The sequence below is a fragment of the Chelonia mydas genome, chromosome 3, assembly GCF_015237465.2.
Source record: "Chelonia mydas isolate rCheMyd1 chromosome 3, rCheMyd1.pri.v2, whole genome shotgun sequence".
NCBI lineage: Eukaryota > Metazoa > Chordata > Testudines > Cheloniidae > Chelonia > Chelonia mydas.
In genome coordinates this window covers 61,208,653-61,225,226 of record NC_057851.1, presented here as the reverse complement: position 1 = coordinate 61,225,226, position 16,574 = coordinate 61,208,653, and the positions used below count along the sequence as shown (strand labels likewise).

The 16,574-nt window shown below is 41.1% G+C and overlaps 1 long non-coding RNA gene across 2 annotated transcripts in view; it reads right to left on the bottom strand.

Moving 5' to 3' along the window:
- LOC122464982 overlaps nucleotides 1–13,423 on the bottom strand; it is a 90,662-nt gene extending 77,239 nt beyond the window's left edge. For both annotated transcript variants that reach the window (XR_006289461.1, XR_006289462.1), the window contains exon 1: nucleotides 13,097–13,423. This is a non-coding gene — a long non-coding RNA (uncharacterized LOC122464982). The remainder of the gene's footprint in view (nucleotides 1–13,096) is intronic.
- Between the last annotated feature and the right edge of the window lie 3,151 nt (nucleotides 13,424–16,574).

Here is a 16,574-nt window from a genome sequence, read left to right as displayed (position 1 = left end):
TCCTATTCCCCCCGTCTCTCCGTTGTCTTGGCCTTGCAGGTGTGAAAACAAACAAACAAATCTGCCACAGATGTTAAACAGATATAACTGAAGCAGAGCTGGGCAAATATGGCTAACTGTGTTCAAACATTCATGCCAGTTCCAGTCAGTAATCTGGTTCCACCACATTCATGCCCCTTATTATTTCCTATCTGCAAACATTCATGATAATAGATTCTTGTTCACCCAGATGTTTGGGGAATGGCTGGTCTTTCTGCAAATAGCCATATTCACAAAAGGCCAAGGGTATTCATCCATGAACAGGGAGATTTGCTATTCATTATTTGCAATTCATCCTTTTTAGTATTTGTTCTCTTCTTTGCAAAGTTGCAGTCATTCAAACAGGGAGGAGAAACAAACCATGTGACAGAGGGGGCCAATCAGAAACCACGAATAGCTGTGTACTAAATAGTCAAAGTGAACAGTTCATGACACTACCTAGGCTGCAATTTGTTGGCATAACTATTTAGTGAATGCTTGTGAATACTAAATACCGAATCAAGATAGGTCTGCAAACTATTCATGAATGGGGAAAAGGGCTGAATTTGTCATATAAAATATTTGGAACAAATAATTTGGCTCTGTTTTTAAATACACACTGGAAGCAAATCTGTTGAATAAGATGATGGCATTTTTAATAGTCACTTTCCAGTACCACGAACAGGAATAAAACTGGGATGTTAAAAGAGATTTAAAATAGCTCCTGATCATATATATTGCTTGGGTGATAGGTGTTCAGAGGGAACATAACTACAAAAAGGAAAAGAGAAATATATCATTGGAATTTGTATAAGCATTCAGTGGGATTGTTGAGGGCCCCTGAGTGGGGTGCTGGATGGTGAAAATAGCCTCCCTTCTGCCCTACCCCATCACAATTGCGCTCACCCTACTCTCCTAAACATAGGGACTACACAGTGCACAGGCGCTGGCTTCCCCCACTCAGCCCCAGGCTCCATCTCTTCCCGCCTCCTTTCCATGAGCGCGCCCCATCCCATCTCCCCCTCTCCCTCCCAGCTCCTCCTGTTCCATGGCATTCAGGGAGGGAGGGGGAGGAGTTGATTGGCAGGGGCCACTGGTGGGCAGAAGTGGGGGGGAAGAAGGGAAGCTTGGCTGTTGGTGGGTGCTAAGTACCTGCTAATTTTTTTTCCATGGGTGCTCCAGCACAGGCCAGCTTTGAAGGGAAGTGCATACTGCACCCCTGAAGGGATAGGGCAGTGGGCACAGCCCTTCTAATCCCTGGGGTGTTCTATGGAACACATTTTTGTGGTTCTTCGTCAGAACGTGGAGCACTGGGAAACAAAGTCCAGTATATGGTGAGCAGAAATAAACAGTGGCACTGTGGGACAGATTCTGTCCTGTGTCATGATCCATCTTGTACAGAATGGGGTGGGGGGCCCTCAGGCTGCTGACTATGATTCCTGGATTTTCAAGCTTCCTTGAGTCAGGTTAGAGCAGCTTTCTTTGATTACAGCAGTTGGATATGGTCACCAAAGAGCCATACGTAAGCTGTGAATTGGTAGAGTTGTGCCCTTTCCCACCCCCCAGCGATGCCCCTTCCTCCTCTTAAACATTATTTACCTCGGTCCCTCCTATTCTTTGCCTGTGGCACATAATAGTCTAGTCTCTTGGGGGCAGTAATGCTTTGGTCTAATTTTGGTTGTTGGGTTTAATGTGCAGGTGCTAGTTGGTGACAGTGGGCTGTGAGATTCAAAATGTCAGACTAGATGACCTGGTGGTCCCTTCTGGCCCTAAACTCTATGAATTTTGCTGGGGTGGGTGAGGGCATCTGGCACAGGAGTTGGCTGTAACAGTCGACCTTCTCCCTAGCAAGGGATTCTCAACTAGGCAGCTGTGGCCAAAATTCAAACCCTTTGCACTACCCAGGTGGGCACATAATCTGGTCCTGCATTTTTAACAATGATGAAGTTTCCATATTCATGAGATAAAGTTGCAAGCTTTGAATTTGGGATGTGAAAAATCCAATGGTAGTAATTTCATCTTTATAAGTGAGATAGACTCTCTTCTTTCAAATATCTAAGTTAGAAAGTTGTATCTCTGTGGATGACCCAAAATAATTATGCACAAAGACAAGTGTAACTTGAATCAGATGTAATTCTATGTACTTCAGATGCAATATCCTCTGGATTTCAGTTCTGCAGAAATATTTAAATCATACCGCAGGCTGTTAGTAAGAGTGAAGTGGCCTGTAATAAAAAACTTGACTATTCAGATAAGGGGCAAAATCCTGAGAGGTGCTGAGTACCAACTACTCCCACTGAAATGCGGTGGGGACTGCAGATTTTCAGGATTTGGGCCAACAGTTCAAAATAAGAAACAGGTAAGGGGATTGGGCTCAAAAGAAGTGCTTTAAGAGATTTACAGTGCTGGAAGTAAAGAAATATTGAATCAGTAGAGGATGAAACATTTATGCTTATTTTTCATTTGAAAAGGTGTTGATATGCTGTGCAAAATCCCTTGCAGTACTTCATGGTTTCATTTCAAGAGCAGTAGGAGGATCTATATTTATTAAAATTAATGAGGAAAAATCACTGTCGCATTCTGAGGAATAACTCTCTCTAGGCGGGGTGTGTGTGTGTGTTGTGTGTGTGTACGTACGTAGGGGTAAGGCCCTACTTAATTTGCGATACTGCGGAAATTGCGGATCCTGCAATATTAGGTTTCCATCACAATTCTGATGCTGAATTCAGGTGTGTATATATATGGTACATTTTAACAGTCATTCCCGCCCTGCGGTGACCAGCTTTCCCAAATTACCGCAATTAATAAAGGTCCGTTATTACTTTTCTGCAATTTTCCATCTCTTGTTCACAGCTCAGCTGCAATTATTTGACAGTCACCCTACAATTCAGGTAGGGCTTGTGTGTGTACACTCCATTGAACTTGAATATCTATACCAAATCACTCTCTTTTGGCTAGAATAAGAATGGCTAGACTGTGTGACATAGGCCCTATACTGCTGACATCTGACATAAAATCTTTAGCTCAAGCAGTAGTGCTTTTGGAGCTGGAGGGTGGGAGTTCTACCCCCATTGCCACTATGAAGTTCCAAATAGCTATGGCATGCAGCATAGAGACAATTGTGAAGTTTCCAAATAGCCATGAAGTTGCTATAAAAGGGCACAATTCTGATTGGGCTCTCTGGGTGCTACCACAGTATAAATGTTAACGAAAACAATAGAATAATGACAATGGAACATTCCTACTACTTGCACACATTCCTGTATAACAAGAGCTATTCCTGGCAGTCTAACTGTCAATACTGTGTTGGAGTTTTCAGAACCCAAGTCTCTCTATCACTAGTTTTTTGAGGGAATTAATGTGCAGTATATAATAGGGAGCACAATCTATTTATGTCTTCTAGACTACTTTCTCCTCTGGTGAAGGCTTTTCATTCTCCATTTTATGCCATTTCTTAGCTCTTCTTTGTGGTTCATTAAGTATGAATGATTATTTATTTATAAAACAGCACCCCATGGCTATGATCAGAACCCCACTGGGCCAAGCTGTCTACAAACTTATTGTAAGAGAGAGTCCCCGTCCCAAAGAGTCTACAGTCTAAATGAGACAAAGCAATTAGGTTGGGGAAAATTAAGTATTTCCATTTTTTACAATATGGGGAACTGAGGGACAGAGAGAGAAAGAGTTGCCCAAGGTCACACAAGAAATCCATGGCAGAGCTGGGAAATGAACCTTAATTTCCAGAGTCCCAGTTCAGTACCTGAACCATAACCAGAAAACCACCCTTACTCTCAAGATACTCTCTAGACACTGAAACAACAAGGAGTCCGGTGGCACCTTAAAGACTAACAGATATATTTGAGCATAAGCTTTCATGGGTAAAAACCTCAACAGTAATAAAAATATATAACTCCTATTATCTGTCCATATATGGCCTGTGGAATAAGAACTAGGGATCATTGCTATTCCCTTCACCTACTCAGGGCTGGCCTTAAGGAAAATGGTGACCTGGACAAACTTGTATTTTGGCGCTCCTGGCCCTCGCTGCCTCACCTCCCCCCCATTGCCCCTGGTCCCTGCTGCCTCCCACTGCATTGCCCCAAGCTCCCTTTCATGGCCTTGCACCCCAGGTCCCACTGCTTGCCTCTTGACCATAGCACCCCCCTGACCATGGCACCCTGGTGGTCGCCCGCCCCTAAGGCTGGCCCTGCAGCTACTCAGTTATATCTTTTTTGCCGGCTTATAAGATGTACACTGCCCTCAGACTTGATTTCAGTGTGGGGAATACTGGGATTCAAAAACTAGGATTGAGAGGTTTGTTGTTTTGTTTTTTTCCGTTTCTTAACAAACTTTTTGTGTTCTGTTAATAGCTGTTACTAGCATCATGAGATTCTAAGACCTGATCCAGGATCAGTGAGCATGGAAGAAAAGTTTAGCCATGAGTTCTTCACCTAACAATGAACACTACCCTCTTGCATCCCAGCAGCCCCGACTTCCATCACCGCCACCCACCTGAGAGAGAGTGGGGAAGAAGTTGGAAAGCAGATCCCTGCTTGCAGTAGGGAGGAGGCATGTTGGCTGTGGACTGGACTGGTAGTATTGCATCTTGGCCTTTGACCCAGCCATTCTGCCCCACTTAAACTTAGTCACAGCCACTGCACCTGGACTGACAGTGAGGAATCATAGTGAAAAATAAGTGATTAATCTTATTTTATCATTTATTTTTCCCAACTGATTTCAGCTTTTGATAACAATTACTAGGAAGCATCAACTGAGATTTCTGTTAAGAGTCCGATGTTTTATGAAACAGCTATTCTGCTCTAAGCTCACTGACCCTGAATAGATTGATTATGTGTGAACCTGTCCCACAAGTGAGGAGTGTTCTAAGATTCCATAAGCATGGTTTAGGCTAAACCATGGTTTAAAATTGGCTCGTAGCACAACAAGTCCAAAAATAGATAAAATACATTTATTCAAGCTTTAGCTGAAATTAACATGCCAAAACCAACTCTGCTGAATGAGCACAGCAATAACTGTATTTCATTTGTTACTAGTAATGTTATCCTATCTCTGGGTAATTAATTTCTGGTTTATGAAAAAATAAAAAACCCTCAAATATTAGCCTTGCATAAAAGGGCTAGTATCAACACAGTTATTCAACTGCCACGTGCTCAGAGCTAAGTATCCTGAAAAAGGCACTGTCAAGGTAAAAATTCCATTAAAAAAATTCTTTAACTTACCTGTGATACAAATAACGTAGCTTAGATCTGTTAAACTTTCCACTTTTAATTTACTTTGCTCCATTTCCAGGTAAACTTACTATTTAATTTTTGTACTTTATTCAGCTTGGATAATGAAACTTATTTACATGGAGACTTAGTGTGCAGCAAGCCAGGGTGTGAATCCACAGCACACAAGCTTCTGCACGCTAAGGCATGCACTGCATGCAACCATCATGAGGGTGCATCTACATTGCATGCTTCTTTTGGTGGTGTGTAAAGTACATATACGCGTAGCCTCCCTAACATGGGTATAAATTGCAGGGGGTGGGAATGACTTAGGTGAGTAAAGATGCTCCTGAAGTGTGTGGATATATCTGCAAGTATTTACCCTACGCAGCTCTCTACTTGCCCAAGTCTTGCCTCCCCGCCTGCAATTTTTAGCAGTGTAGTGTCCCACTGTCTCCCCGTTACTGGAGCCTTTCCCTGAGGCAGGAAAAGACTGGCTGCTCCCTGCTATTGGAACCTTCCCATCCACAAGGAAAGACTCCTGCAGTGGGGGGGGGGGGGAGGAGAGGAGCAGAAGCCTCCCTTCTGCCAGTGCCTTTCACTGACACATGTAGCTACACACCGCATTGCAGATGCAGCAGGCTTTTCACTGCGGCATGTAGCTACATGTACACTCCATGCTGCGACCACCACTGGCATGTAGTGTAGATGTAGCCTACGTGGCTGTGTGGACCCTGCAGTAAAAGGTTTCCAGATGTGCTTTGACATGCTGTAAGTAGTAGATCAAGGTGCACTACAGAACTGTTAGTGCACAGCAGCAAGGTTTACGGGGCTACTTGGTGTTCTATAGATTCACATCCCGGTTTGGTTTGCACTAAGTCTCCATATAGACAAGCCTTAAGCTTCAGGTCTGAAAAATCTAAGGTGAAATCCCAGCCCCATTAAAGTCAGTCTTAAAACTCCCATTTGATTTAAGTGGAACCAGAATTTCTCCCCTTCTTGACGGGCTTCCTTCAAATCTCAGTGAGGGGGGGACACTTTTATGCTTCCAAGGTAGTTTGAGTACTTAATTCTATTCTGTACTCTAAAAGGTCTTATACTGTTCTCATCATCATAGTAACAGAGTGCCTGAGTACCAGGCAGGTTACTGGGTAAGTGTCTTTCAGATGAGACCTGAAAATACAATGTATTATCTCTGAAAGATCATGTGACGGGGTATATAAATTCCGCACCGAAGATAAAGGACTGAAAGAGCTGCTCTGGGCAGGGCTGGGCCCACCTCTCTGGCCCTGTCAGTCATGTTGGATGTAACAAGAGTTTAAAAACAGGAAATTCCAGTCCAGACAGTTGCTGGGCAGTTGTGGGAGAGAGCAGAGAACAACTCTGCTGTTCCCAAGAGGGACTCTAGAAAGCTTTAGGGCAGCTGCCCTCAAGAAGCTCACACACTGATCCTAGAAGAAGACAACAGACTCCAGTATAGCGGCTGGGCAGGATAGCTTTGGCAAGCTCCAAGGTGATCCATTTCGTGGTCAGTACCGCTAGCCTTAACCCCTCCCAGGGTGAGGGAATATAGGACTATACTGAAAGGACTTGGGGAGTGGGAGCCAGGAGTGCCATCCCATTCAAATGCAGTCAGATTATTCAGCTTAATTTGGTATATCTGAGACACCTGTTCATGCAGATGGGGTGCCCAATGGGTTTTGCAGTGCCCAGGAAGCACCCACCAGTAACCTGAGAACTGTTCCAGGCCAGGAATGTTCTCCAGGCACTTTTCATCAGAGTGGGGATTGCCCAAATACCATTCTTAAACCCACCTGAAAATCACGAGTGAGGGAGAATCTGGTGCCAGGTTGGCAAGATATTTAAGCATGTGCCTAAATTGAAGACTACTCCTGCGCTGAAAATTAGGCATGTGCTTAGATACAATATAGGCCAGATTCATCAAGGTATTAGTATACTAATAACACTATTAAAAATGAAGTTTGGGTATATATTTAGTCTGATTTGTTTAACGTCCCTTTAGTTCTCGTGCACTAGCACAATGCGGACTGCAAGTGGAGATTAAATCCCAAAATACTTTTTGTATTGAATTTTAAGAAAGAATATTCCTATTCATATTGGGCTTTTAAAAAGATTTTATAAAATTTATTAATAAAACTTACTGTAAGCTACACTATTTGAGCATCCCCGCTGGCAAAGATTCTTCTTGGGTTCACTTTTGTTATGCGGTATTGTCATAAATATAAAGGGAAAGGTAAATCCATTTAAAATCCCTCCTGGCCAGAGGAAAAATCCTCTCACCTGTAAAGGGTTAAGAAGCTAAAGGTAACCTCGCTGGCACCTGACCAAAATGACCAATGAGGAAACAAGATACTTTCAAAAGCTGGGAGGAGGGAGAAAAACAAAGGGTCTGTGTCTGTCTGTGTGATGCTTTTGCCGGAGACAGAACAGGAATGGAGTCTTAGAACTTTTAGTAAGTAATCTAGCTAGGTATGTGTTAGATTATGATTTCTTTAAATGGTTGAGAAAATAGCTGTGCTGAATAGAATGAATATTCCTGTCTGTGTGTCTTTTTTGTAACTTAAGGTTTTGCCTAGAGGGATTCTCTATGTTTTGAATCTAATTACCCTGTAAGGTATTCACCATCCTGATTTTACAGAGATGATTCTTTTCTTTTTACTTCTGTTAAAAGTCTTCTTGTAAGGAAACTGAATGCTTTTTCATTGTTCTAAGATCCAAGGGTTTGGGTCTGTGGTCACCTATGCAAATTGGTGAGAATTTTTACCAAACCTTCCCAGGAAGTGGGGTGCAAGGGTTGGGAGCATTTTGGGGGGAAAGACGTGTCCAAACTCTGTTTTTTCAGGAACCCAGATAAAGTTTGATGGTGGCAGTGGAAATCCAAGGGCAAAGGGTAAAATTAATTTGTGCCTTGGGGAAGTTTTAACCTAAGCTGGTAAAAGTAAGCTTAGGAGGTTTTCATGCAGGTCCCCACATCTATACCCTAGAGTTCAGAGTGGGGAAGGAACCTTGACAGGTGTAGATGCTATTAAAGGGAGCAAATTCTGATGTTGGTGATGCATGTAAAAACTGCACGAAATTCAATGAAGTCAGTCTGATAGAGAGTAGAATTTGGCCCAGGTTTTTTGTGGGCCTGGAGACAAACATTTTAGCTCTGTTTTCTTGTTTTTTGTTTTTTTTTGTTTTTTGTATACTGTTCATACACTACATTCTTGGACAACATGCACACTGAAACAAAATAAGGTGTATCTTTTTTAAAATCAGCCATCACAAACTAGCACCCTAGGGATCTCATGTCTTTGCCAGTGGTATGTACCACACAACTACTATTCTCTAAATAGTATTTCTGTTAGCAATTCTGGCTGTAGACATTCCACAGACAGATATCTTGTAATCTAATTCACTTCAATTAGTCCAGACAAAAGCTCTCTCACTTTATGTAGTTAGACCCCAGTAACTCCTGCCTGTGCTCTGTCAGCACATATGGTAATTCATTTCTCATATAATGAAACTGCAATTTGTAGCTTTTTATCAACAGGTTGTCTCAGGGAACCACAAAATCCTTTCTCACTCTTTCTTAATTTTTAATGTCCTTACCACACAAGCAATTTAGCTTAATAAAAGAAGGTAAAGTGAGCGGGACTGGAAAATTATACACCTCTTCTTACCACTAATCAGATAATTATATTTTTTAGAAATCTTAGAATTTCAGAACAAACACAGAACTGTGCTTTAGGGGTCAGATTCTGTCACCCTTACTGTGTTGAATAACACCTTACTCCATGAATAATTGAATCCACTGGGACTAACGTGTAGGGGAAGATGGTACTAACAGTAAGTAAGGATATCAGTAGCTGCCTTAATGTTATGAGGGAACTGTGGGGCCTAAACAACAAGTCCTACCAGGATTGTTTAGATGTAATGTTTGTGTTATGTAGTAATTGATGGTCTCCAAGAGCCATGACTGTGAATTCATAATATGGTAGGTACTGTACAATGAAATGCGATAAATATTTTTTTCTGATCTTCTAAGCTAGAGACTTATCCCCTTAACACTACAGCTGCATAGGAAAAACTCTCTGATCTACTTTAACTGAAATATATATTTCCCTAGTCTTTTGCAGAAACACGTACAAATATTTACAAGGTATTTTTCATGCAGTTAGTTGGGTTACATGAAACAGATCTGTCTTGTGCAAGAAATTGATACCCAATACCTAACCATCTCCACTGGGCAAAGAGTCAGTGCAGAAGATATGTTAATCCTTATGTAGACTTTACATACATTCAGGGTCAACTATGTTCGCTGTGTCCTATAGAGTGATGTGATGTGCTTCAGAATCTGTCATGATGGCTCTTGTGGTGCCTCCTTTGAAGCACTGCTGAAGTCAGGAAAAAAGGATTCTGAGATGCATTTGAGAACTGAGAATGATCAATGCAGGCAAGTGAGCAGGAAACAGAGATGCCCCTTCCAAAGGGCAACCAGCACCGGAGGGTGGGTTTGGAGAGTCTGATGGTGGGCAGGCAACACAAGAAAAGTCTAGAGTGATATTAAGGTTGAGGGATTAGGTGGACACTAGGTCCTTTCTTCAGCTAGGTTGTCAGCAACTGAACCTAAATGGTGGAAAGGCCGATATGCACAGATGGCAAGCAATACTCCTCTATGTCTGAAAGTTTCCCATTATTATACCGGGACGTCTTCCAGATAGATATAATCACCATTACTATCACTCTAGATAACATGACCTAATGGACTGAGCACAGGCTGAAAGCAAACAATACTTGAATTCTAACCTGTGCCATCTACTTACTGCATCATCTGGGGCAAGTTACTTAATCTCTGTGTATCAGTTCCTCCAGGAGCGAAATAGTTACCTACCACAGAGGAGTGCTGTGAGGTATAATTACTGAGTGTTCAGACAGCATATTGAATATGCAAAATACTCCATAAAGTCCAATTGTGTAACCCTTCCTCACACCATTGGAGTAAATGGACTACTTGTGTGAATAAGTGTTCACCAAAGTAAGACCAAAAGGTACACTGTCATTATCTCCACGACCTATATCTTTTACCATGGAAATGTCTATATATTGATAACCCTTACAGTAAACTACCAATAGTCAAAGTTAAACAGAAGTGTTTTTCTGTAGAATACTAAGGTCTGCCCCTTCTAGGGTAAAATATCCTGGAAGAAATTTTAGAAGCACAATAGATAACGCTTCAACGTCTAGCCATGCTACCCCTAGAGAGGATAAATGAGTTGTGCAAATACATTCCACTGGTGACCTGGTGATAAATTCCACTTATACCAAGTTCATAAGAAAGTCAGCTTGTTTTTTTAATGTTTTAAGATTGATATTCTGATCGAGAATGTATGCAGAGGTCACACATCCAGAGTTAATTAACAAGTTGAAATGTTTTTATTTTGTGAAGACTTCCAAGATGCTCATAATTCACAAAATATGAGAACAAACATGCTGTTTAAAGGGCAAATCCATTTCAACAATATTAACCTCCTGATACTCATTTCCCTGATATTTCTGCAGGTTAGAACTGGAGCTGACTTCTGCAGGTTCGAGTGGAACATTTGATTGTAGGGACAAATTCTGTTACCTGTTACACTGGCATAAATCCAAAGTAATCCCATTAACTTTAATAGCAGAATCTAGCCCATTGTCTTGTACTGACTTTCAGCATTATGTTTGCTGGACTTCCCAGCAATTTCAGAGCTGCAATATCAACTGCAAGGTTGGGAGAACTGAGGCATTTAGAAACCACTCAAAACACTGGGCCAGATTCTGTCCTCTGACTTTGGCCCCTCTGTGTTTCCCAAGAGGTGAAAAGGAGATGAGAATCATCCTAGCACAAAGGTGTCAGAGCTGTCTCCGATGCCAGCTTCCCATGGTATCGAGGGAGTACGTTGAATGGAGGAAAGGACATGTGGGCACAGTGTCGAGCACAGGCCTCCTCTGCCCATTCTCAGTGGGTATAAAGCCCTTTAGGGTACATAGCTAGTGATCCAAATTTAATCTGCTTCCCTCCTCAGACTCTCCCAGCTGCCCCGGACAGCTGTCTGCTTGACAGAATCTGAGCCATTGTTTCTAGATTTGGAACAGAATTGAAAAATTGAGGTTTGAATTCCTTTTGGTCATTGAAAATGCAAGTTTGAGGCCACTGAATATTTTTTCAGACCTTACCTTTTTCACTGGTATTCTTATAAATAGAGTAGGAATTACTTCCAAGCAGGGATCCTTATTCTTTGCATAACTCATGCTGCTTCTAACTTAAGGGAAAACTTTTTTTTTCTCTTGGAAAAACATTTTGTGGAAGATGACAATAACTTATGAAACCCAACATTAAAAAAACCACTTCAATCCTTCCATGAAATCCTTAAACATTAGTGTGCTCTTGCATCTAAAACAATCAAATTCTTCTGCAGTGGATAAACTCTGTATTTGGTAGAGCACACTTGTCATTTCTTGCCTTTCATTAATGTCATATCAGATTTTGCACTATCAATTAAGTTTCTTCACTTAGGGCTGTGGTGCACTGAAGTTACCTTGATTATTTTGTCATAATTTTCTCTCCAAGACTCATTCAATTGTGAATAGAATTTCCTGGTCATTTTATCCAAGTGGATAAAACAGAATTTCAATACACAATTTAGTTTCGTTGGGCCTGATTCTGATCTCAGATTCTCTAGTGTTAATCAAGAATAACTGCTAGAATCTATAGAGTTATACCTGTGTAAATGAGATCAGAATCAGGTTTATCAAGCCTTCTTTTCATCATGAGAATAGATGTAAGGAGCCTGGAGGCTTTGTAAGAAGAACCTTGACTAGATAAACCATTAGCTGTGAGCAAGATATCCTACTGTGACAGAGCGAGCAGCATTCTTTCCCAAGGACTTCTTTCTAGAATCTGAAAAAATCAGTGCTTGCTCTTATCAACCCAGTTATTACATTACATACGTTAGATGACCTGTACATTCCCCATTCCAAGTAATTTTTTACTGGTCTGCAGCCAAATGAGTATGCAACTGATATATATATTTCATTTTCAGCAGAGGACAGTCACTAGCTTTTGACTTTTCAGGAGTAACAGAAATGTTTGATACTGAGCATTTGGGAAAGAGAACCTTTATACTGTTCCACAGATCTCTGCACTTGAAGGCATGTCAATTCCTGACATATGATGTTTTAATATCATGCAGATTATTTTCTTTGACACATGTCAATTAGCAGCAGTACTATCAAATTTCAATACCAAATCCTTATGTCAGAATGATACTCTCACTCTTATCGTTTTGTGCTTTAACTCATCCCAGATTTACTTCATCTGTGAGAAGGCAATTCAACTGAAATGATTAGGGCTGGATTTCAGATACCCCAACAAATGTCCTTTTAGCCTGTAATGTCATGTGGAGGTGGGGATGACCTACATTTCCACGTACCGCCTGTTTTCATCCTGCTGTTGCAATGCCAATCTGTGCATGTCTCATTGTGGAGCAGAGAGATGGTGAGGGTGCCTATTTCAGAGCTCCGAAGAGATGAAGAATAATTTTTAAAAGGGAACTATGCTCCTCTCAGACTCTGGAGGAAACACAACAGCTCTCTTAAGAGCTGATTTTTTTTCCACTTACAACTAACTTTAAATTGTTAAACTGAAAAGCAAGAACATTTTATTTTAAAGTTCCCTGTGTGAGTTAGAACAGTTATCTCAGAAAACAAAGTGCTGAGCTTTATATATACATAATTACCTACATCAGCTGTAATTGCCGCTGGGCATTAACAATAAAACTAAATTTAGTATTAGAGATATTAACACTTACACTGTCTGATGTAGGAGGAGGAGCAGGGTCTTTAACTCCAAACAATATTCTGGCACTTGCTTCTAGTTGGCCATCTGTTCTTTATTGTCTGTCCTTCTTCTGTCATCTGCTCCATAACATTATGACCCCACCTACTCAGATTCAAGAAGGCAAAAGGTCTGTCAGTCAAGGCTAGTGTATAAGCACCACTTCCTTTCTAGATATCTCTGCCCTCTGAACTGGAAATATGTAATGATATTCATAGCTCAGATGTTGGCTCTAATTCAGTCTTTTCTCCAACCTCTTCTTTTTTGTCCAGCTCCTCTTCATAAGAAGGAAGGAAGAAAAAAAAACAATTAGGAGAGACTAAGAAATATGGATGATGAAAAAGGAGGGGAGGAGCAGAGACAGCATGGAAAATTCCTTTTATGGACATCTCCAGCTTGCAACTACAAGGGGGTGTCTGATGAGACAGGAGATGAGCCTCCTTGGAGCCACAGGGAAATTCTGTCCTAGTTACCTTACCTTCCTCTCAGGCTTCTCTCAGCTGAGAGGTGCTCCGAATCAACTCCCCCCCACCCACCCTCCTGTAGGGCTGGAGGCTCAGCTCCTTCTCCCAGAATGAGATTTGGCTTCTCTGCCTGCCTGCCAGCCAGCCAGCCACCATGGCAACAATTCTTTCTCCCTCTGATTCATCACTTTGCCCTACAAGTCTCTCTGGGTGGACTGGTGCTTGTCTGTTAGTTTTGACTGATAGAGGACTACACTAAACACAAGAATCAGTGAGTAAATTGTCCTTAACGTCAGTGACCTGTAGAATATATTGTATTGCCAAAATTAAACAGGAAAGAGGAGGAAGCACTTCCCAAAGTGTGTGTCAGGCTGTACAGCATGCTGCTATCAGAGTCCTCCAGAGATGGAAGGGAAAGAGCAAGCACAAGCAGTGTTTTGTCTTCTAGTGCAGCTAGTATCAACAGTAGGAATAAGCAAAAGTAATGAGCCAGATTTTTGTAATCAAATCTGTACATTATCTAGAGTCCTCACCAGACATATTTTAGTTCATCAGTGAACAAATGAAGGAATGCTACTAAGTAAAGCCAGAATAACTGGGTTCCTTATAGTTGTCTTGAAGAATATAAGCAAAGTCTTCTGTATGCTCGGTCTAAATGATCTGTTGTGTTGCACGAGTTCTGAAGAACAGGACACCTGCACCATTGATTTGTGCAGCACTATAAATATGTTGTTTAAGTAAGAAATCAAGGGAAAATTTCTTGTCAGATTCCATCTTAATGTTGTTTCTGACAAACATTGGTATAAGACTGTAAGAAAGGATAAGCCCCACCTCTAAGTAGAGTAACATGGGAAAGGCACAGAGTGGATGATGGGCCTAGCTATAATTTTCTTCTTTCTTTTCTTCTTTTCCTTTTTCCTTTATGCACAAATAGCTTATCCTCTGTTGTGTTTGGCTGACCCATTCAGAAGACATCTGTCACCTGTATGTTGGCCAAGAAATATCCTGAGTTGCTCAAATCATTCAGCCCTAGCCTTCCAGGACATATCTTTTTTTTTTTTTTAATGAAGCTTTTTTTCAGAACTGTTTTTCTATCTTGCCAATCATGTGTGACCAACATTTTATTTTATTCCCCTCCAGTCACCAGTCCTGAAGCTATAGCAAGCCAATCTTTAAACTCTTGAACTACACTGCTGTGATGTCATGCTGAGTGTAATATTCCCTTACCAGTGTTTAAGCCATCTGCTAATGAGAAAATATGAACACTGTCAGAAACGTCTCTAACCAAATTTGAGTGACCGTGTGTCTCATTTCTCCTGTTTTTTTATTTTCTCTGCTTACTACCTTGTAACTAGGGCTGTCAAGCAATTAAAAAAATTAATCGCGATTAATCGCGCTGTTAAACAATAATAGAATGCCATTTATTTAAATATTTTTTGATATTTTCTACATTTTCAAATATATTGATTTCAATTATAACACAGAATACAAAGTGTACAGTGCTCACTTTATATTTCTTTTTTATTATAAATATTTGCATGGTAAAAACAAGAAATAGTATTTTTCAATTCACCTAATACAAGTACTGTATTGCAATCTGTGTCTAGAAAGTTTAACTTACAACTGAAGAATTATGTACAAAAAATAAATGCATTCAAAAATAAAACAAGGGAAAACTTTAGAGCCTATGAGTCCACTCAGTCCTACTTCTTGTTCAGCAAGTCACTCAGACAAACAAGTTTGTAAACAAGAAGCAGGCATCATTATCTCCTGCAAATGTAAACAATGTCACCTGAAAGTGAGAACAGGTGTTCACGTGGCACTGTTGTAGCCAGCGTCACAAGATATTTACGTGCCAGATGTGCCACAGATTCATATATCCCTTCATGCTTCACCCACCATTACAGACAATATGCATCCATGCTGATGATGGGTTTTGATCGATAACAATCCAAAGCACTGTGGACCGACGCATGTTCATTTTCATCATCTGAGTCAGATGCCACCAGCAGAAGGTTGATTTTCTTCTTTGGTGGTTCAGGTTCTGTAGTTTCTACAATGGAGTATTGCTCTTTTAAGACTTCTGAAAGCATGTGTCAAGGTTCCTTCCCCACTCTAGGGTACAGATATGGGGACCTGCATGAAAGACCCCCTAAGCTTATTCTTACCAGATTAGGTTAAAAACTTCCCCAAGGTACAAACTTTGCCTTGTTCTTGAACAGTATGCTGCCACCACCAAGCGTTTTAAACAAAGAACAAGGAAAGAGACCACTTGGAGATGCCTTCCCCTAAAATATCCCCCCCAAGCCCTACACCCCCTTTCCTGGGGAAGGCTTGATGATAATCCTCACCAATTGGTACAGGTGAACACAGACCCAAACCCTTGGATCTTAAGAACAATGAAAAATCAATCAGGTTCTTAAAAGAAGAATTTTAATTAAAGAAAAGGTAATAGAATCACCTCTGTAAAATCAGGATGGTAAATACCTTACAGGGTAATCATATTCAAAACATAGAGAATCCCTCTAGGCAAAACCTTAAGTTACAAAAAACCACAAAAACAGAAATATACATTCCCTCCAGCGCAGCTTATTTTACAAGCCATTAAACAAAAGAAAATCGAATGCATTTTCTAGCTAGATTACTTACTAACTTTACAGGAGTTGCAAGGCTTGCATTCCTGATCTGTTCCTGACAAAAGCAGCACACAGACAGACCAAACCCTTTGTCTCCCACCCCTCCAGATTTGAAAGAATCTTGTCCCCTCATTGGCCATTTTGGGTCAGGTGCCAGCGGGATTACCTTAGCTTCTTAACCCTTGTGACAAAGCTCTGTCCTTGCCTCTGTCGGTCCCGCGTTTCCTGGCGGATTTCGCTACCCTCAGAGGCTCACTGTGACCTTCCATGTAACCCTTCTCCCTTTAGAGACAAGGGTCACAGTCTACTGAGCCATTTTTATCATAAGCCAGCAAGGGAAGTGAGGAGAAGT